This window comes from Callorhinus ursinus, unplaced genomic scaffold (genome assembly GCF_003265705.2).
Source record: "Callorhinus ursinus isolate GAN/ISIS: 27379988/994484 unplaced genomic scaffold, GSC_fseal_2.0 scaffold3, whole genome shotgun sequence".
NCBI classification, from domain to species: domain Eukaryota; kingdom Metazoa; phylum Chordata; class Mammalia; order Carnivora; family Otariidae; genus Callorhinus; species Callorhinus ursinus.
This window is the reverse complement of record NW_027397065.1, coordinates 91,692,246-91,714,371: the sequence shown is the minus strand read 5'-3', so window position 1 is coordinate 91,714,371 and position 22,126 is coordinate 91,692,246.

The following is a 22,126-nucleotide window of genomic DNA, read 5'->3' as shown; positions in this document are numbered from 1 at the left end:
ATGAATGTCAAAAAGGCTATATCTAGGCATATCATTTTTAAACTCCAAAAATCAAACTCAAAGGAAAAAAATCCTGAAGAAAGCCAGAAAAAAAGAAAACACCTTACTTACAGAGAAGCAAATGTAAGAGTTTCATCTGACTTCTTTTCAGAAAGCATGAAAGCAAGAAGAGAGTGGACTAAAATAGTTAAATTTTGAGAGAGAGGAAAGGGAAAACACCAACCCAGGATTCAGTACCCTGAAAAATTATCCTTCAAACATGAAGAAGAAAGAATTTCTCAGAAAAACAAAAATTGAGGAAGTTTATTGCCAGTAGACTTGCTTGTAAAAAATGTTGAAAGAAGTGTTTTGACAGAGGAGAATGATATAGGAAGACTCCAAAGAAACCATAAAAAACAAAACAAAACAAAATAACAACAACAGCAGAATACTCAGCTCAACATAAAGAAAGGAAGAGCATTGAAGAATGAATAAGTGAGGGTTAAATAAAATTTTATTTTTTATTCTTTTTTTAAAGATTTTATTTATTTATTTGAGAGACAGACAGAGACAGAGAGTGAGAGAGAACACAAGTGGGGTGAGGGACAGAGGGAGAAGCAAACTCCCACTGATCAGGGAGCCCGATGTGGGGCTCGATTCTGGGACTCTGGGATCATGACCTGAGCCCAAGGCAAACGTTTAACTGACTGAGCCACTAAGGCGCCCCTTATTTTTTATTCTTAATTAATCTCTTAACCACTTGTTCAGAATAATAGCAACAATGTATCTGATTAATTATGCATATTTATATATCGTGTGTGTATATATATCTATATATGTATACATGTATGTACACATACTTATGTAGCTTACATATAAGTGAAATAAATGACAGTCATAATACAAGAGGTGAGAGGTAGTAATTAAGACTTTTTTATTACAAGATACTTGCATTACCCATGAATTGGTATAGCATTATTTGAAAGTGTACTTAGATCAGTCAAAAATGTATATCGCAAACTCTATGGGAACCACTCAAATCAAATCAAATGTATGACTGACATGCCAAGAAAACAGAAAATATGGAATCATATAAAATACTCAATTAAAACCACAAAAAGTAAAAAAAAAACCACACACACACGGAAGACAAAAATGGGAACAAAAAATAAGGGCAACATATATAGTAGATATTATTCCAACTATACCAATAATCATTTTGAGCATTAATAGTCTAATTAAATGACAGAGATTGTCATAGTGGATCAGAAAACAAGATACAAATATATATCATTCCTAAGAAACCCACTTTAATTTTAAGACACATATAGATTAAAAGTGAATATTATTATGCTAACAAAATAAGTCAGTGAGAGAAAGAAAAATACCATATGATCTCACTCATATGTGGAAATTAAGAAACAAAACAGATGAACATAGAGGAAGGGAAAGAAAAATAAAGTAAGAGGAAAACAGATAGGGAGGCAAACCATAAGAGACTCTTAACTATAGGAAACAAACTGAGGGCTGCTGGCAGGGAGGAGGGCGGGGGAATGGGGTAATTGGGGGATGAGCATTAAGGAGAGCACCTGGTGTAATGAGTGCTGGGTGTTATATGCAACTGATGAATCACTAAATTCAACTCTTGAAACTGATAATACACTATATGTTAACAATTTGAATTTAAATAAAGAATTTTTTAAAAAGTAAATGGATAGGGAAAAATATATCATGCTAACACTAATCAAAAGAAAGCAAGATTAACTGTATTGATTTCAGACAGAGCAAATTTCAAAACAAAACAAAAAAAGCGTTATCAGGGATAAAGAAGGGCATTACATAATTATAAAGGGGCAATTCTCCAAAAAGACATAAAAATCTGTAACATATAGGTACCTAAAATAGAGCATCAAACCACATGAGGCAAAAGCTAATAGAACTGCAAGGAGAAAAATATAAACCTACTCTCATAGTTGAAGACTTAAACATCCTTCCATAACAAATAGATCCAGAAGACTGAATATCAGTAAGGACATAATTGAACTGAAGAACACCATCAATCAACTGAATATAATTGACGTCGGTAGACTATTTCATCCAACAATAGCAGAATGCATTCTTTTCAAGCGTACATGGAACATTCACCAAGACTGACTACATTCTGGGCCTTAAACACACCTTAACAAATATAAAAAAACAGAAATCATACAAAGTCTTCTTTCAGACCACATGGAATTGAACTAGAAATAAATAACAGAAATGTAACTAGAAAATCCCAAAATACATGGAGATTAAGCAACACATTTCCAAATAACACATGGTTCAAAGAAGACACAGGAAGAGTAATTTAAAAATATTTTGAACTAAATGAAAATGAAAATACAACTTATCCAATTTGTGGGATGCAGTGAAAATGGTGTTAGAGGGAAATTTATAGCATTAAATGCACATACTAAAAAAAAAAAAAGAAAAAGATCTAAATCAATGTGGATACTAGAAAAAGAAGAGCAAATTAAGTCCGAAGTAAGCAGAAGTAAAGAAATAGTAAGAATTAGAGCAGAAATCAATGAAATTGAAAACAGGAAATCAATAGAGAAAATCAATGAGAGCAAAAGCTAGTTCTTTGAAAACAGCAATAAAATCAATGTCTCTACCACACTAACTAAGAAAGAGAGAGGATATAAATTACTAATATCTGAAAGGAAAGAGATACATAACTGCAGATCCAATAGATATTGAAAGGGTAATAGCCAATACTATGAATAACTCTATACCCACAAATTTGATACCCCAGACGAAATTAACCAAGTCCTTCAAAAACACAATCTCCAAAACACACAAGAAGAAATAATATGAATAAGATTACATCTGTAAAGAAATTAGACAAAAAATCAATAATCTTTCAAAACAGAAAGCGCCAGGCCCAGATGCGTTCACTGATTAGTTCTACCAGACATTTAAGGAAGAAATTATACCAATTCTCTACAATCTCCTTCAGAGGATGGAAGCAGAAGTGTTACTTTATAATTCATTTTATAAGGCCAGCATTACCCTAATACTAAACCAGACAAATACATTGTCAGAAAAGAAAACTACAGATGAATATCTCTCCAAACACAGATGCAAAAAACACTCCACAAAATATTAGCAAGTTAAGTCCAACAATTTATAAAAATAATTAACACCACAATCAAGTGGAATTTATCTCAGTTACACAAAACTAGTTTAACATTGAAAAATCATTTAACAACAATCTCAAAAAAAATCACACTATCATGTCAATAGATGGACAAAAAGCATTTGACAAAATCCAACATTGATCCATGATAAAAACTTAGTCAACTAGGATTGGAGGAGGAACTTCCTCAACTTGAAAAAGAATATTAACAAAAAAACACAAAACAAAACAGTAAAAACAAACAAACAAAAAACCTAGTTAACATCATACTCAATGGTAGGTAACCTGAGGCTTTTCCAGTAAGACCAGGACCAAAGCAAAAATGTCCTCTCTCACTACTCCTTTTCAACATGTACCAGGAGTAATAACTAGTGCAATAACATAAGAAAAGGAAACAAAAGTATACAGATTGAGATGGAAAAAATAAAATTGACTTTGATCACAGATGACATAATTGTCTGTGTAGATAATCCAGAAGACTCTACCAAAACTCCAGGGAATAATAAGCCATTAGAGCAAGGTTCAGGACACAAGGTTAATATACAAAATTCGATTGTTTTCCTATATACCAATAATAAACAAGTATAATTTGAAATTAAAAAACACAATACAATTTACATTAGCAACGTGAACAATGAACCATGTAGACATAAGTCTTATAAAATATGTAAAAGTAGATGAAGAAATTACAACTCTGATGAATGAAATCAAAGAACTAAATGAATGGAGAGATATCACATGTTCATGGCTAGGGAGATTCAACATTGTGATGTCAGTTCTTTTCAACTTGGTCAATAGATTCAATGAAATCCCAAACAAAATTCCAGCAAGTTATTTTGTGGATACCAAAACAGTGGTTCTAAAGTTTACATGGACACATAAACTAATGATGTATTGTATGGTGACTAACATAACATAATAAAATGAAATTTAAAACAACAACAACAACAACAAAAATAAAGTTTACATGGAGAGGCAAAAAGGCGGAATCGCTAATGCAATATGGAAGAACAAAGCTGGAAGCCTGAAACTGTTCGACTCGATAACTCACTATTAGGTTACAGTAATCAAGGCAGTGTGGTATGGGTAAAAAAATAGACATATAGATCAATGGAACATCATCCAGAGTCTGGAAATAGGTCCACATAAATATAGTGAATTGATCTTCAACAAAGGAGCAAAAGCAATACAATGGAGCAATGGAGCAAAGACAGGCAAAAGCATGCCCTGTTGCTGAGGACAAACCTGACCAAGTGTAAAAGTGTGATTACACACCATCGTCCTCGGCTTATGGAACTGTCCATGCCAACATTCAGTTGAGGTGGCCCATGCCTGGCAGCTGCAACTATTCACTTTCCGTCCTAATCTCCGTGTTATCAGGGCATCCACTTGGTCTACCATTAAGTGCAGGGCCATTCAATTAAACTCAACCACACCTGCATGCAGATATCTGACTTCTGTTACTGGAGTAGTGCTACAAATAAGAACGGCACTAACCGTTATTGTTTCCCGAATGCTTTCTGGGTCCCAGTGCCTCAGAACACACTGGTTATGAGGCTTACTCATGATCACCATCCTTCCCACGCAGAAGGGTCGTGGGGCTCCCAGGAGTTGAGCTCCCGGTAGAAGGTCACACCCTTAATGAGTCAGGGAGCTGGAATGCTGTGATCTGTAGGCTGCATTATTGACAACTTGATGTGTTAACTCTCAAAAATATATTAGCATCACATATGCAAAGCTCTGAAGGTAAAATCTCAGCAGAAGCTTCCCCAGGCGTGCTGTAATCATGCCACCTAGCAAGTGACACCGAGAGTTGAGAGTGATCCTTGTGAGGACCCAGCACACTGACTCTTCCTGCTCACCTCTGTTTCAGGCAGAGCAGGAAAACAGTCCTCATCATTGTGGGTCTCATCAGGGTGGACACAGTGACCCCACATACATACTTGACTGGTAGAGAAACGATGTCTATGTACCAATTAGAGACAGTAGTATAGGAGGTCCAAGACTTTCCATTCTTCATGGATGATGCAGAACATGACAAAACTATCTCTTTGAGAAAGCAATTTACAAATGTACGGTACTGAAAATGAAGGATTCGAACAAAATTAGCCCATTTTTAGAATGACATACAACACATTCACATAGCACATATACAGAAACGTGCAGGCTGGACCAGGGCTGGTGCAGGTGTTCGTTCACAGCCCGGCTTCAGAGCCGCTCAGGCGGATCTGGGCACGCACAGCGGCCCCTGCAGGTGCCCAGTGCAGGAACGGGCCCTGCAGGCCAACACCAGGCAGCAGTTAGTTACTACCTCTCAGCGGCGGAAACATGGGTGGTATGCACTTTTTAAAATGTGCTCTCTGATTTTCTCAATCTGTTTCTATGAACATATATATGACTTTTATAGCCAGAAAGATATAAATTCAGTTTCATTTTGAAAAAAAAATAAGGAAACCAATCACAGAAGATAAAACTATGATTTCTTCTGCAGTTTATACTGGATCAGTAAAATTCTATTTTTTTTCATAAAGGGCAAATATAAAAATCACAGGAATTATTATTTTTTTAAAAGCACCCATAAACACACTTTAAAAAAATATATAGCATGTGTGCATGTTCACATGTGAGTTTCTAGGGGTGGCCAAACTTTGTACCAAAGATCAAAGACCATGTGGCTTACTTAAAAGAGTGGATAAGCCAGCAATACTTTTATTTTTCCCTTTGCAAAATGTTGGCCCCTGTTATTATGAAAGACAAGCAGCCAACCTAATAGCCCCTTTATTTGCTGATCAAACCTCTCATTAACAATTAATTGGATCAAAAGTTCATAGGCCATTATTGCTGTGTCAATTAGATGGGAAAGGCCCAGGAGGCTGAAACGGAATGACCTGCTCGGCTGATAAATAATTTCCAGTGGTGACTCGCCTTACTGCTCGGAGGTCACGGTCCTGGCCGCAGAGGCCAGCCCTGCTGCCCCTCTGACAAGAAAAGATGCAGCCTCCCTTATCAGACATGCTAATTTAAGCCCCGTAATCTAAAACGTGTGGAACACCATCTCAGGGAGCACAGTACAGGCTGCTGTCTCCTTACCTGAGCCCTACGCCCAGCCTCTGTTCCTCCAGGTGGCCCTGGCCTGGCTGCACCATCTCAGGCCAGCCATACCTCATGACCATGAGGCATGGTGGGCGCCCTCACTGCCTGCGGTGTGTGCCGGCCCTGGGGACCTGTGACCTCCTGACCATGCAGCTTTTCAGATGGCTTATTTCACGTCCTCTCCAGGAGGGGAAAACCTTACTCAGGGGTGGAGTCTGAAATGTTACAGGATCTCAAAGATTGTTATTTCACACCAAACTCATTAGACTCTAATGAGTCATGTTGCTCCCCGGCCAACTGGTAGGCATCTCAGTTTAAACAAAATAAGGGAGAATCTACAAAATTTCCAATTATTTGAGGCAGGAGAAAGTTTGTCCTATAAAAAGTTCTGAAGAAGAATATGAAAGGCAGAGTCTTCCTGGGCTTCAGCATCGTGCTCGGTGCAGAGCTCTACGAGGTGCTCAAGAAGAATGGCCACCCACAGTACGGGAAGATGGTTCTCTTAACTCTCCATTCCCCACGTGAACTTTGTCAGAGGAGACATCCTGTGAAAATATGCTGAAATGCATCAGCTTCCAATCAGATTCAATGCAGACAGGAACTCCAACCAGAATCGAAGAACTCCTGTGAGAATGGGGGTCAGGTATTCTTTTTTCAAAACCCTGTTTGCTCCTTATTATGTGATGCCATGGGGGGCTGTGTTCAAGTAGGATGGCATTCTTTAGTTGATAACCTTACCAACCAGCATGAGGTGCTTTCAGGAGGGTGATTTCACCCCTGTCCCCTCCATCTACATGTCCTCCTAGAATGGGACCGGCTCTTTTCTTCTCTCCGAGATCTGAGAAGCAGCTGGGGCCACATGCCTCCCCAGTGCTCACTGGGGACAAGGCTGAGCCTCTGGCACCCCATGGGACCTGCTCCCCACTCTCACTGTGGTTATATCCAGAGTGGGGTTCACAGACTGCACCTGGGGGAGCCGTGGGTCACATTGGAAGAGAGTTTTATTTACCACTCTGGAGAACACAGAGAGGGATCTTACCCCATTTTCTGGAAGCCTGCAAAGACTGCATTGCTTTTGGCCCAATCAGGGAAATGGAGAGCCAGCCATACCCACCAGGGCCTGGCAACCTGTGATGGTCAATTGTACATGTCAGCTAGGGCCAGTTTTCCCCTCCTGGAGAGGACCTGAAGAGGTGTTCGGTCAGACATGACTCAGGATATGTCTGTGAGGCCATTTCTGGGTGACGTTAACATCTGGGTCAGTAGACTCAGTAAAGCAGATTGCCCTCTCTGATGAGGGTGGGCCTCATCCAGGCCTCGGAGGGCCTGAATAGAACAGAAGGCAGAGGAAAGAGAATTCACTGTCTCTGCCTGATTTTTTTCAGCTGGGACATTGGCCTTCACCTGACCGTGGACTGGCTCACACCTGTTTCTTGGGCCTTCAGACACAGACTGGAGCCAGGGCACCAGCTTTCTTGGTCCCGTTGTCAAACAGCCGATTCCTGCAGATGCTACATATATGATCTGCTACAGGAGCTGTGTCTCTGTAACCCCGACTCCTACCCTCTCCTGCACCTCCAGACTGTGAGCTTTGTCCTTTGGTCTCTGTGCCTTTCTGAAGGGCATCTCTTCCACCCCCGTTCTAATATCAGTACAGACTGCAAGCGGCAAATGGTTGTACATAACTGTTGAATGGAATTAAATTTCAGCAGAAGAGGGAAGTCGCACAAGGGTCGGTGCTTCGCCAAGATTAGATATCTCTGATTACGAAATGGAAACCCTCTCTAATGCTGCGGGGTGAGACTCAATCAATCAAAATGGTGGTTTTGCTTCAGGGCTCTGCTCCTGCTGCTTTGATCTATCCAGGAACTTGGAGTGAAGACCGAAGCCTCTGCTCACGTCAAGCCAGTGATGGGTGGGGAGGGGTCTCAGACTCACCGTCTGCTCGGGGCCTGTGCCTTGAATGGGGCTGGTCCCATGGCCGCCCTCCCAGCAGCTCGCCACACAGAGGCGAGGGGGTTATTCAGAACAGTTGCAAGCCTCATAAAAAGCCCAAGAGTTTAGGGGATCTTGAGTGCCAAGAGCCCTCCAGCAGAAGAAGACAGCGGAAGACCAAAGGTGTGAGTGAGTGGACACTACTGGGTTGTTATTAAGATTTTGCATGTAAGGGCAAGGGCAAGGCTGGAACGTGATCAGAACTGACACACAAGAGGAAGAAGACACTTCATGGTTGGCCATATTTTCCTTACTCCTTGCTGCTAATGGGCCACTGCCCTGGTGGGGGCCAGGGCTCCTCAAACCCAAGGGGATGGGTATGCACAGCCAGCATGCTGTGGAGACAAAGTGCTTGAAGCTGGGTGCCCATGCAGGACATGATCGGCTCTTCAAACACATGTGGACGGTTCTCCAAACACCAATAAAGCCATCGTCACTGCCTATTTGCTCATTCAACGATGCTACGGGTGGACCCCTCGACATATGAGCTTAAAGCATTTTGATGCTTCACGGGGATTAAAACATCGAGAGTCCCTATTTTCATGTGAACATAGGATATTCAATCTGCGTGTGTGGTTATTTCCGTGGTTGTAGACTCACAGGAAATGGCGTCATTGCTGATCACTGACGCCAATCTCTTCCCGTTCCCTTACGACACGTCGGGGCGGCATAACTCATTGGCCAGTTTCTGGGCACCCGGGCCTTCTGGGGTTATGATTTACACCACAGACAAAGTAAGATCTTCTTTCCTTTGCATTTCTTTAAACTATTTTCACTGCCGAGGCAAATATGGGATTTTAAAAATTCAATAAATATGCCATGAAGATGCCCATTGCCTTACCTGCCTAAAGTCCAAATAGCTGCCTTGGTATTTACTAAAGCATTGAAATTCCGGTGAAAAGTACAGTATTGAGTTCATATTTCCTATTTGCCAAGACTCCAATTTAAACCTTCTGGGTGAATCCTTGCTTTCTTTCTAGTGTCGTGTTGTGATTGTCCAAGTTTCGATCACGCCAAGCATCCCCCCTAACATTCCCACTGGCCTCTGAAGTCTGGATGTCTATGGGGATCTGAGAGTGCAGGGAGGGGCCTCTGGCCCTCGGAGCTGGGCTGTGCATCACTGGGTCCCAGTGGCCTTCCTGTTCAACCAGCACACATTGGCATGTCGCAGCCCTCGTGGCGTTCCCTGCATGGGCATGTCTGCACGCTGTCCCCTCCATGCTCCTGGCCAACGGTGTGGTAGAGGAGGTCACTGCAAACATGTAGACCTTCCCACCAGCACCGCTGCACAAGCCCCACCAGCCTCCGCTACTTGGGAAGTAATTGGATTTGGGGCCTTTGCAAGCCAACTGATATGCCCATTTATGGAAGGATTAAAAAACAAACAAAGGTTCTGAGCAGTTGACAGAACTGACCTTCCCTTTCCTCTGGCTCTAGGTAATCTCCCTATGAATATTTAATCATTATGGATCCAAATTATAGACTCTAAATGTAGCGGGTTGTCCTAAAGCTTGTATCAGTCCCGGCCTGGTTGACGCAAGAGAACCCAGGCCAGCTGGTGGGGGTGAGGGTAGCTGCAACAGTGCCGGGAAAACCAGGGAGTCCGCCATCGAAGCACCCAGAATTTAGTAACAGCCATCTGGTTACTTCGCCTGGGAGGAGAAAAGGGGGAGGGAATGTTGCCGGAGCCCAGGGCTGATGGGGCTGAGGAATTGGGCAACAGGGACCTGGGAAAGGGGGACCGTCTGCGCCGGTGGACCCCAGATGAGGGGCACGTGATGACGGCGGGAGGTATCACCGAGCAGAGAAGGAGAAACATCCCAGTGCTTCCTTCCTCCTCCTGCACCTGCCCAGGTGTCCGCCATCCACGGCCATGAGGGGCCCGAGACCAGCGGGCAAGAGAGCCTGGGTGGAGCTGTGGGGGTGGCCCCCAGGGGAAGCAGGCATGCAGGGTGGGCACAGACAGACCCAGGCCCAGCTGGATCTGATAGTATTGAACCCAAGTCCGCATCGCGGGTACAACACCGTAGAGGCTGCACGGTCGGTGCTGGTTCGCGGGTTCTGCTGCTTCTGGGAGTCAGTCTGCTTGGTGCTCTGGGATTGTCACCACCACTTACAGAAAACGCTAGAAGATCCGCACTGTTTGTCCTACTCTTCACTCTGGCCAGCTCGGATGAGTCATTCCCTATGTCAGTGGGCAATAAGTCCTTCCTGGCAGACCCAGGGGTCGGACCTCTGGGGAGTAGAGGATCCGAAACCCTGTCACAGATCTGGAAGTCAGTCAGAGAGGTGCAGGGACACGCTGTCGGGATTCAGCGCTGGCCTCGGCCCTGGGAGTGAGCCTCATGTCCGGAGGAGCGGGCGTGGCTGAGCGTCTCTCCTGGAAGGCCCACTCCATCCCGCAGAGGTCCGGGATTCCCGGGGACAGTGAGACGTGGCTGGTCACGGAACAGACACGGTGTCCGAGCAGCTACCTCAGCAAAGGATGGCTGTGTCGGAAGAGAGAAATGAAAACAAGCCCCTCCTCCACTGAACCGCACCTACTCCTCAGCAGGACACACCCGCGCCCCTGTCCCTGCAACCAGAGCCTCAAGGGAGCACAGCCCAGCGCCCCGGCGGGCCATGCACAAGTCTTTGGAGGCCTGGGAGTTTTGTAGTTTTGTTGCTGTTTTTGCTTACTGAGGTTCTGTTCTGTTTTGTCCTTTCTGTGTAGGGATGTTTCCCTTTCCCCACTCTCGGGCATGTGATAACATCCAAAGCTACTGGGGAGGCTGTGTCAGTCCGTGAGCCCTGCCGTCAAAAGCAATGCACGGGAAATTAAAACACACCGGGAAGCCAAAACACATTTAGATTTACTCCCAATCACTGGTGCTTTATTTTGGAAAGCAAAAGAGACAAATGAATAGCACCACACTAAGACTAACAACAGGCTCTTCCTTCATAGATGTACTAATTGCTTGTAAGATAGGCATTAAAATCCCTCCACCGGCGTCTCAATGTGAGCACCTCTCACCCCGATCCCTGCCGCATTTCCAGTCATCTCCCGGCAGGCTGGGCTGGAAAGCAGTGACCTCAGAGGAAACGGACTTTGGATGACAATAGCTCAACCTCACCTGCAAGCATCCCACCTCTCTGAACTTTTCCAGACGATTCTCCCGGGAGCCCACCCAATAACCCCCCCACCCCATTAGAATCACAAGCCAAACATTTCAAGCATCTTCAAACAGGCACGTTTGATTAAACAGTTGCGATAGTAACAGATCTCCTCTCACTGCTCCGGTAAAGCCTGGGTGCACGGCGATGGCATGTGGCTGGCTCACGCCCGATTCCTCCAACGACCACTGTGACATCTGCACCCATCTCCCCTAGCGCGTGGTTTGGGTTTTGTTTTGCTTTGTTTGTTCAATGGGGATAAAAGTGATACCCAGCTCATGGGTTTTCAAGCATATGTAGAGATTCCAATGAAGAACTTGACCAAGGGCTCGAGTATGGAATGATCCAACGAGGAGCCAACATCCCCGGAGGCTGTTGCTATTGTTCATTAAAGTGAATTTTCAAAAATAAATCTGCCATTCAGACTCTCAACAATTATGGCTATTTCCTCACCAGTGGTGGAGGTGAAAACGTTACACATTAGCCCATCGATCCTGAGCGGTTCCGCTGTTACTGGAGACAAACATTTCTAACTAACTGCCCCATTACAGAGATGTGGAGAAAGCCACAGGGGATCAAGTGTTTTCTGTGTTTTTGGTTTGCTTTTAGCATTGAGACATTTCCCACCTTGTCCCGTGACATTTGTTGGAGCTCTTGGAGCAATGTCCCGCTAGCCCTGCGTCCCCCTTCTTCAAGCATACGCCCCATGAACACAAGAACAGAGGACCCTGATCTTGAGCAAAGAACACCGAAGGATGTATGAGGGTGGGAAGGTCCCTGAACTCTCTGTCCGGGGCCATACACTGTCTCTGTCCCGAATCAGCTCTGCCTCCTTGGTGCCTCTCCGTCACTCACCCGGGGAGCATTTCCTGAGCCCCTGCCATGCTTCAGGTGCCATGCTCAAAGCTGGACCCCTTACAGGTCTTCCTCTACCTGTGATTTCCACGTCAGTTCTTGCTTCCCGGGGACTACACAGACAGAGGGAAGTGTGGGGGCTCCTAGGCAGGTTCTTAAAGTTGAAAGGGGACCTCAAGGAAAAGCTATTTGCCCTCTGCAGACCCTTGGAAATGGGAAGCATGGCCCCGGGAGGCATTCACAGGAGGAGGCGAGGAAATGCTGTGACCCAGCGCCCCTAGCCCGGAGTCAGGACGAGAGGACACACGGTGCACCCTCTACAAACATGGCGAGGAAAACGGGGGGACTGATGAACAGCTTCGTGCCGATGAATTCCATAACATGGGTGAAATAGGCAAAGTCCTTAAAAACTCCTGGATTTCACTGAAGAAGACAGAGGATCTGCCTCGGCCTGGGTGGTTGCAGACATTGGCTCACGCTCTAACACCTTCTCCTGCACGGCTTCCTGGAGATGCTGTCAAACCCTGAGATGGGGTGACCCCGGCTCTGCAGAAACTCCTGAATATGCTCACAGGGCCTGGAGCATACTCGTCAGAGAGCAGCAGAGACCTTACCAGGAAACCACACTCCATACACACAGCCGTCAAGGTCCTCATGCAGATGTTGGTGGATCAGGCCCAGCAATTAATAAAAGAAGATGATATATCGTGACCACATGGGATACAGACCAAGAACACTAAATTGATTTAACATTTCAGAATCTTATTAGATTAAAATAACCACAACAGAATCATATGCTCATATCAGTAGATGCAGAAAAACATGTGACAAAATCTGATACCCATTTATGACAAAAACTCTCCACAAACTAGAGATAGAGAGGGGAGAAAGGATACACAGATTGGATTGGAAGGAGAAAAATGTCTTTACTTACAGATGACTTGATCACATATGGAGAAAATATGAAACAAGCTAGAGAACGAGCTACTAAAACTCATCTTCTAGAAGTTTCCCTGACAAAAAGAAGCAAGCATCCTTGGGACCCACTGCTGGCCCGTGGCTCCAAACTCTATCTTTTGCTCCTCACTACCTGGGGCCCAGTGCTCTGCGACACCTGGTCGTTTTAAAGCCTCCATCGTCCCAAATATGTTCTCCCCTGAGGGCTGTAAGCTTGCTGTCTGCCCTGCCTGGTGCCCTTCCCCATGCAGCTTCCCTCCCAACATTCAAAGCTCAGTTCAAAAACCAGCTTCCTGGGTGGGGGGAGGACACCCCCCACCTAACATGGTGGGAGATGACCCCATCTCCCACCCCATCACTCTCTTTTCCACGACCACGCTTTTATTTTTAATTTCCTTCTCCCTGCTTATCATTGTTTGACATTATTCTAATGACTGGTTTATGTCTTTGTCTTCCCACAAATTGTCCCTCGTGGGGACGGGTACCCGGCTCATTCTGTGTCCTGCTGCATCTCCAGCATCCGGCACTCTGTAAGTGGTCATTGAGTGAGTGACAGATGTCAGTAATGTCATAAGCTTAAAGCCAGGGAGGGAAGCTTGGAGGGTTTTTCCTACTTGGTTAGGGAAATTAATGGCTGTAGAAGCCAGTAATCTCAAGAAAGCATAATTTTTGTTTGTTTTTTTTTAACTTCATAGGCTATTTTTAGAGCAGTTCTAGGTTTACAAAATAATTATATAGAAAGTACAGAGTTCCCATGCACAGATCCCCACATGCACACATTTCCCCTACTATTATCTTGCACTGGTGAGGTGCATTTGTTACAATTGATGAACAGATGCCAGTATATTATTATTAACTAAAGTCCATAGTTTATTTAGAGTTCATTCTTGGCATTGTACATTCTGTGCATTTGAACTAATGCATAATGACGTGTATCCACCCCTATGGCATCTCACAGAATAGATTTGTCACCCTAAAAATGCTCTGTACCCCTCCCCTCCATGCAAACCCTGAGCAACCACTCATCTTTCTACTGTCTCCTTAGTTTTGTCTTTTCCAGAAGGTCCTAGAGCTGGAATCATATGGAATGGAGCTCTCTCAGGCTGGCTTCTTTCATTTATCAATATGCATATACATGAATGTATTTTCCTGTCCTGATCGCTCATTTCTTTTTACCATTATTACAATGTATTTATTTTTTTATTTAAAGATTTATTTATTTTAGAAAGAGAGAGCACAAGCGTGAGTGGAAGGAGCAGAGGGAGAAGGGAGAGAGAAAGTCAAGCCGACTCCACACTGAGTATGAAGCCCAACTCGGGGCCCGATCCCACGACCCAAGAGCGTGCTCTGAGCTGAAACCAAGAGTCAGACACTTAACTGACTTGCCACCTAGGTGCCCCTATCACAATGTATTTATATTTAAGTATAAATATATACATGTATTTTATTGCAATAAATAATAGTCCATTGTATATACATATCACTGTTTATCCATTCACCTACTGAAGGTCATCTTGGTTACTTCTGATTTTTGGCAATAATGGGTAAAGCTTCTACAAACATCATGTGCAAAAAACAAACAAACAACTAATAAACAAGTCACCAAACAAAGGCAGTATATAAAAATCTATTGTATTTTTATATGCAAGCTATAATTAATTAAACATTTGAAATTAAAAGGTACTGTTTACAATAGCATAAAATACATGAAATAGGAGTAAATTTAGCAAAATTATTAAAAACCTTATATGGAAATACAAACTATAATATCTAACTCCATTCTGAGAAGGAACAAAAATATAGGACTTCTACATTACTGAAGATTTCTATAAAGTTACAATAATCAAGAAAGTGTGGCATTAGCATAAAGATCAATGGAATATATCCAGGAATCCAGAAATAAGCTCAACACGTACACAGTCGATTGATTTTCAACAAAGACACCAAGGCAGTTCATTGCAGAAAGGGTCTTCTTTACAACAAATGCTGCCTGAACAGTTGGATATTCATATGCAAATAAAAAACAAAACAGATTTGAATCCTTGCTTCACACCATACACAAAAATTCACTCAGACCAGAGACCTAAGCATAACAGCTGAAACCATAAATCCTCTCTAGTATATTTTAGGTCAAAATCTTTATGACCTTGAGCTACTCAGGATTCTTAGAGAGGTTATCAAAAGCCTGATAAAACACCATCAATTAGACTTCATTAAAACTTAAAGAATTTATTCTTCCAAAGATATTTTTAGGAAAAATGAGAAAAAAAACAGAGTAGGAGAAAATATTCACAAAACATTTAAAGTTTGTGCCCCCTAAAAAATCAACAACTGTTACAACTAAATAATAGGATGATTCAATAAAAATAAAATGGGAACATACATGCAGAACCATAAACACAAGAGATGCATGTACGGTTAGCGAGGGGAAGCTCAACCTCAGTAGTCATCAGGGAAACGAAGACAAAATGCACTTCCAGGCTGTCCAAAAATGTAAACGTCTACTAATGCCCAACGCTGGTGACATTGTGGAGTTGGGACTTACATCCTTTGCTGGCAGGAAGGCAGCGGTTACAGCAACTTTGGAAGACAGTTTGGCAGTTTCCTGGGAAGTTAGACACACACTCACCATATGAGTCAGGAACCCCACTCCTGAGTCGTCACCTTAGGGAAATGAAAACATGTCCACACAAAGACCTGAACATGGGTATTTACAGCAGCTTTATGCTTAATCGCTAAACACTGGAAACAACCCAAATGTCCATCATCTGGTGAAAGGAAAAACAAATCGTGACAAATTTACACAATGGAATACTGCTCTGTAATACAAAGGAATGAACTCCTGACACACGCCACCACATGGGTGAGTCTCAGCAGCATTACGCTCATTACATGAAGGAAGTCAGGCACGAGGACACCACAAGCTGTGTGCAAAATTCTAGAAAAGGCAAACATAGAGCAACCGAAATGGGTCAGTGGTTGTCAGGGGGTAGGGGAATGGATTGACAGAAAAGGGGCATAGGCAGTTTTGGGGCTGGTGGAAATAGCCTCAGTCTTTCTTGTGTTGGCCCTATACCTTTGTCAAAACTTGTCAAACTGTGCACTTTAGATGGGTGGGTTTCATTGTATATACACCATACCTCAATAAATATGATTTTAAAAACTCACTCTAACAGCCAAATGGAGAAGGGGTTTAGGGAGATGCTAGTGGGGCCACGGGGTTCTGGAAGGAGGCTGTTGTGATGGCTCCAGGATAATATGGTGGAAGCAACCCGTGGGGGAAAATATTATGGGCATGTGAGTCTCAAGGTCTTTCTTCCTTTTAAGAAATAATAATTCCGGGTAAAAACCAATCAACAATCAGAAATATCTGATGGTACTGAATGTTGTATGTAGAAAGTATGATACGTTGTATGTCAAATCAAAATGCCCCCACCTGCCTTTAGTGACATTCTTTTGTTTCCCTCTAAGAAAAGTCACTTTCTGGTGCAGATCCCACCTGGGCATCTCTGAAGCACAAACCAGGCAGGACCGCTGAGTGGGGGCCCACTGCCTCCTGCCTCTGCCGTATTCCACGGGAGGCTTTCCCTCAGAGCCCGGCTGCCCTTGAGCCTGTGAGGGCCCTCACCCCACCCTGGCATCTGACCCTGCCCGCACACCCCAGAGGCACAGGTCCCCCCTGCAGTCGGCCTTCTGGATTATCTTGGCCACACATTCTCTGCCACATTTCAAGAGAAAAGAAGACTCAGTGAATGTTCAGATTGTTCAAATTTCCCTTCCCCCACACGAGGTAATTCGGCAACAGTGGGATATACATTTTTGTTTGCAAGCTTACTGGCGATGAATTTCTAAAGATGAGCTAATTACACTCATCAGCTAACTCCCCAAAGAATAGATGAGTGGTAGCTAAGAACCCAATCAGCTGCAGAGATTCCTCACGTATGAATGCATGTTCTTTCCAACATTTGTGTTCCACCCTACTTCACCTTCCACACTGGAGACATTTTCCAAGATAGTTTTGTGCACACGTCTCAATGATTTTTATCTCTTTTTGCAACACTGAGCGTATATTTTGCTTCTGTGTGATAAGTTGTTCCAGTCGTCAGTAGATTATCGGGGGAAAAGATGTTTTATTAGTTAATAATTTACTCACCAAATTATTTGGCTTGTAACTGATTTGCATATTTTTATAGGCTACTGAGCCACTGAATCAAAGATAGAAGAGCGGAAGCACGTATTCGCTTCTGGAAAGTTTGAAATGACCCTAATACTTTATCAAGGATGAAAGTTTGACCATTCCAAATATTTCAGCACCGTATTTCTTTGTGAGCCTTCATTTGGCTGAAGATTCAGTGAACTATAAAATACACACATCAATTATCACCAAAATAATTTGGGAAGGAAAATATTAGCCAACACATTTATCATAGCTTGGATATATTGGCTGCAATACTGCTCCCTGTTCTTAAATCAGAATATCACCATGCAAGAAAGAACTTAGCAATAAAACATCAACGAAAATGTAATGAGAGTTTGGTGATGCAAAAAATTATCTCTATTTCTTATTTAGATCCCTTACCTGGAGGAATAACTTAGAATCTGTCACATTCTGCTGCTAATGGGTAATAAAATTATAGCGACTGTCACTTTACTTGGCCGCCTTTCCCGCAATGGCACCTTCCCCGCTGCTGTGGGCTGAGCGGTGTCCCCCAGGTTCATATGTTGGCATTCCCCCAGTACCACAGAATGGGATGGTACCGGGAGACAGGACCTTTTAAAGGCATGATTAGCTTAAAATGGACTCATTGGGCGACTCTGCTCCAGTAGGACTGGCGTCCTCGCAAGAAGAAGTGATGAGGACATAGACAGACAGGGACACACGCATGAGGGCACGCCAAGGACGGAGGCCTCACAGGAACCAGCCCTTGCCAACACCTTGATTTTGGCTGTCCATCTTCCAGAACTGTGAGACAATACTTCTGTGTTCAATGCAGTCAGTTGGGAGTGTTTTGCACGGGGACCAGAGTGGACAAATGCACCACAAAGCATCAGGAGCACTGCTTCCCAAGGCCCTCCTGCTGAGGGACTGGAGATTCGCCGGGCCGGAGGGTGAGGTCCAGCGGGTGACCATCCGTGTCATGCTGACGTGTTATGACCCCCTGATGGATGTTCGCCTCAGGCATCACCTGGAGTTGCTGTGAACCAGGTCCCCATCCCTCAAACTCATTCCAGGGGCAGCGGCCTCAGCCTGTGGCCCGCAGAGGAAGCTGGCTTTCCTGGGGGGGCTCCAGCTGTGCTGGGAATCCCAGGCCACAGAAGTGGACTCTTTTATTCTGCCCCCATGGCCACCTCCAGCCAGAGCCACCTCACGGGGCCTCCTCTTTGCCTCTGTGCAAAATCCGGTGTGGAGGCCCCTGGGCAGGCACCCAGCCCTGCTGCAGGCCCCCCACCCCCGGGACCTGGGCCCTGTGCTCTGTGCTGCCCGGAGGCCCAGCTCGCTTGGGAAGAACTCCTTTGGCTTCACGGCCTGAGCCTCCATGTCTTGTCAACTCTCCTCAAGTGTTGAAGACATGAGCAGTGAAAATTGACATTTAGAGTGTTAAAATCTCTCTCCACGTGCTTTGCAGGCCCCAGGGAGAAGGGAGCTGAGAAGCTGGTGCACAGGGCGGGACACAGGCTGTGGTCTCCTTGAGCCCCCACCACCTGGATGCCTCCCCACGGCCGGCGATCCTCCCGATGACCAAGCGTTCTCGAATCCCTTGAGCGTGATTCTGTTAGCACGACCCCCAAGTCCTGACCAAGACATGCTGGCACGTGAAGAGACACGCCTAGATGTCCTCACGGGTGCATTAGGGGGACCTGCCTCCCTCCACCAGAAGCACAAGTGAATGGGCAAATGAGGGTCAAGGTGCAGGACCCGTAACGGCTGGGGTAAGGCCACATCTTCTGTTCCTGCTGTGGCATCCCTTTTAGTTAAATAAACACATGGGCATTGAAGACATTTTCCCAGGGGGATGGGAGAGGAATGACCAGACCAAGAAGTAGGTCAGAGCTTTCCCTCAGAAGAGAGAGGAAAAGCAAAACCCACTCACGGCCTTAGAATGAGTCCTGTGCCTCATTGACCTAACAGAGAACTCGGGGCCGGACTCAGCCAGAAGAGAGGTGCTTGCTGCCCCCATCCCCGGGCGGGACCTTCCAAGCCAGGGCTGAGCCTTGGGCATGGCCAGGGGTGTGTGTGTGGGGGGGTCACAGAACTTCGTGGTGCAGGACCTCTCATCACTCAAAGGCCAGACTCCCAAAGAGCAACGGAGAGACCCCAGCCAGCCCTGAGTGCTGTGATGGTGACCCCCAGTGGGGCTTCTGGAAGCTTCCTCAAGCCCTGGTCTGTTCTGAAGGGCCCTCCAGGGGTTCCCACCCCTGTGGACACCTCCGTGGAGCAGACTACACTCTTGAGGTAGCTGCCGGTCTGCATCTCTGCCTGCCCCGTTAGGTCCTGAGCTCATTACAGCTTACTTGCTCTCTCCGTAGCTAGAGATGGATGGAGGATGGATGGACAGACGGACACACACAAATGAAGACTTAAAAAGGACCTGGATTCTGAAATCACCATTTAATTCCCTCCTCACATCCACCTGCCTTTTCATCTGCGGAGACACACTTGGTGGGGAGGGGGTCTTTAAAAATTCTGACCTACCCTCCCTGATGCTGCAAATCCACCTTGCCTGCCTGCGGCTCTGTCAGCTGGCTTTACCCTGGTCCTCAGGGACATGCAGGCCAGTGGAGTGAAGGAGACGGGGGCAGAAGTAATCCTGCTGGACAATACAAAATCACACACACACACACACACACACACACACACACACACACACACGCTTGGGAAACAAGGGGGATACAAGGAAACCCCCAGATCAAAGCTAGAGGAGAAGGCATCCCAGAGCCAGACTTCCAGGGCACCCAGCCCCACGGAGCGTGGACACAGTGGGGCCTCGGAGAGGCGTGACAGTGGGGGCAAAGGGACCGGGAGAGAGTGGGGACATCTGGGGAGGAAGGGTGCGCGGCAGCCCCTCACCGCGTGGCAGGGCTCGAAGACACAGTCTAGGTGGTCGTCCTGGTTCAGACCTCAGCTCTGTCCCTGGTGTGATGCCCCAGCCGGTGTCCTCACCTGCCTGGAAGATTCGTCGTATCACATAGGAGATGGTGTGCCAGGCCCTGGGCGTGACTCCTGGAGCCGAGGAGGGGCCTTGTGAGAGCAGCTCTAAGGACAGCCCTGCCGTGGAGGGACGCTGCCACAGCCTGAGGCCAGACAGGGAGGCTTAAAGCATCAGGTGGAGAAGTGGCGCTTCCTGCAGGACCACACTTAGGCCAGCTGGAAGTCGGTTGGCCCGCAGGACCATGTGCGCGTCTGGAGTGTGTGTGCCCATCACTCCTAACCCTCGTGTGCAACACCTCCTGCTGCCTTTCTCCTCCTGCCAGGCAGAAGATGCCGGTTGCCCTTGGTTTCCAAGGTGTCCAGGAATAGTTGGCGACAGAGGGCACCTGCCGTGCCGTGACACAACTTAAAGTTGGGTCTAGTGTGTCCTGGACTCTCCCATGCAGAGGGTTGGCCGACCCCAGGGCAGCTCAGCGCCCCCACTAAGACACCAAAGCAGCACACCTGTTTCCTTCCACACAAGTTTAGCTTGCTCCCTTTTCTGCAACTCGGGGCTTCCCTTTGTTCTTAGCACGCGTTTCCACACATCGTATCACACAGTCAGTTGCTGAGCTGTTTGCTTTATCTTCAGAACAGACCTCAAGTGCCCGGAAGGCAGGGACTCCGCATGCCTCACTTGCCAGTGTGTCCCCAGCCCAGCAGCAGGGGCAGGGCCTGGTGGGGTCCATATATGTTTGCTGAATCAAAGAGCATGCAAACAAATGGAAAAATGAGCACGAACATCAGCAAACCCAGGCTGGTGTTATGATCACCACTGAAGGCATGGACCAGGTAAGCAGCTTCTCTCTGAGGACAGAAATCACAGCAATAGGACAGCTCTTGCCTCACGGGACACCTGGATTAAACTCTGTTACACATACATGCAAACATGTACAGAATGCACGTTAAGAAAATATTAAAAATTATTTTAATAATTTTTAAAAGATTTTATTTGAGAGACAGAGAGAGAGCACAGAGGGAGAGTGTGAGGGAGAAGCAGAGAGCTCAACACGGGGCTCGATCCCAGGACCCTGGGAGCATGACCTGAGCTGAAGGCAGATGCTTAACCGACTGAGCCACCCAGGCGCCCCTATTTTAATCATTTTAATGAGGGTTTTCTTAGCAAGATACAAATCCCAGAAGTCAAGAAGAAAAGACAGCCATATTTAATTTGAAAATGAGAAAAAGACTAAAGTTTCTGAGTGGACAAACACATCATAAAGTTGAAATGCAAAGAGTCGTTTGCAAGAAAATATTTGCAGTATGTGTGCAAAGGAAAGTGATAACCATGACACATGAAGAATTAGGACAAATCACTGGTAAGAGGCAAATGATCCCACAGAAAAGCAACAAGGATATGATCAAGAGATTCACAGAAGGATAAATACAAATAACTAGTAAACATAACAGGAAATGCTTGGCTTCATTAGGTATCAGGAAAAAGTAAAGGAGAATATGTCTACAGCTGTATTTTCCACATGCTTTTTTTAAAGATGTATAATGACAAGTGTTGACAAGATTTTAGGGAAATGAGTTTCTTGCACACTTTTTAGTGAAACAGGAAAGTGGTAAAGACATTTTGGAATGCACTCTGACGGTATCAACTTCAAGAAGCTCATCTTTGGCCCAGCAACAGAATCTAGATGAATCTAGTCAAAGTATCAGGGTGGTGCTGCACCGGCTGAGCAGTGTCTCACTCCAACCCTAGAGTGTGAGGGCCACCAGCT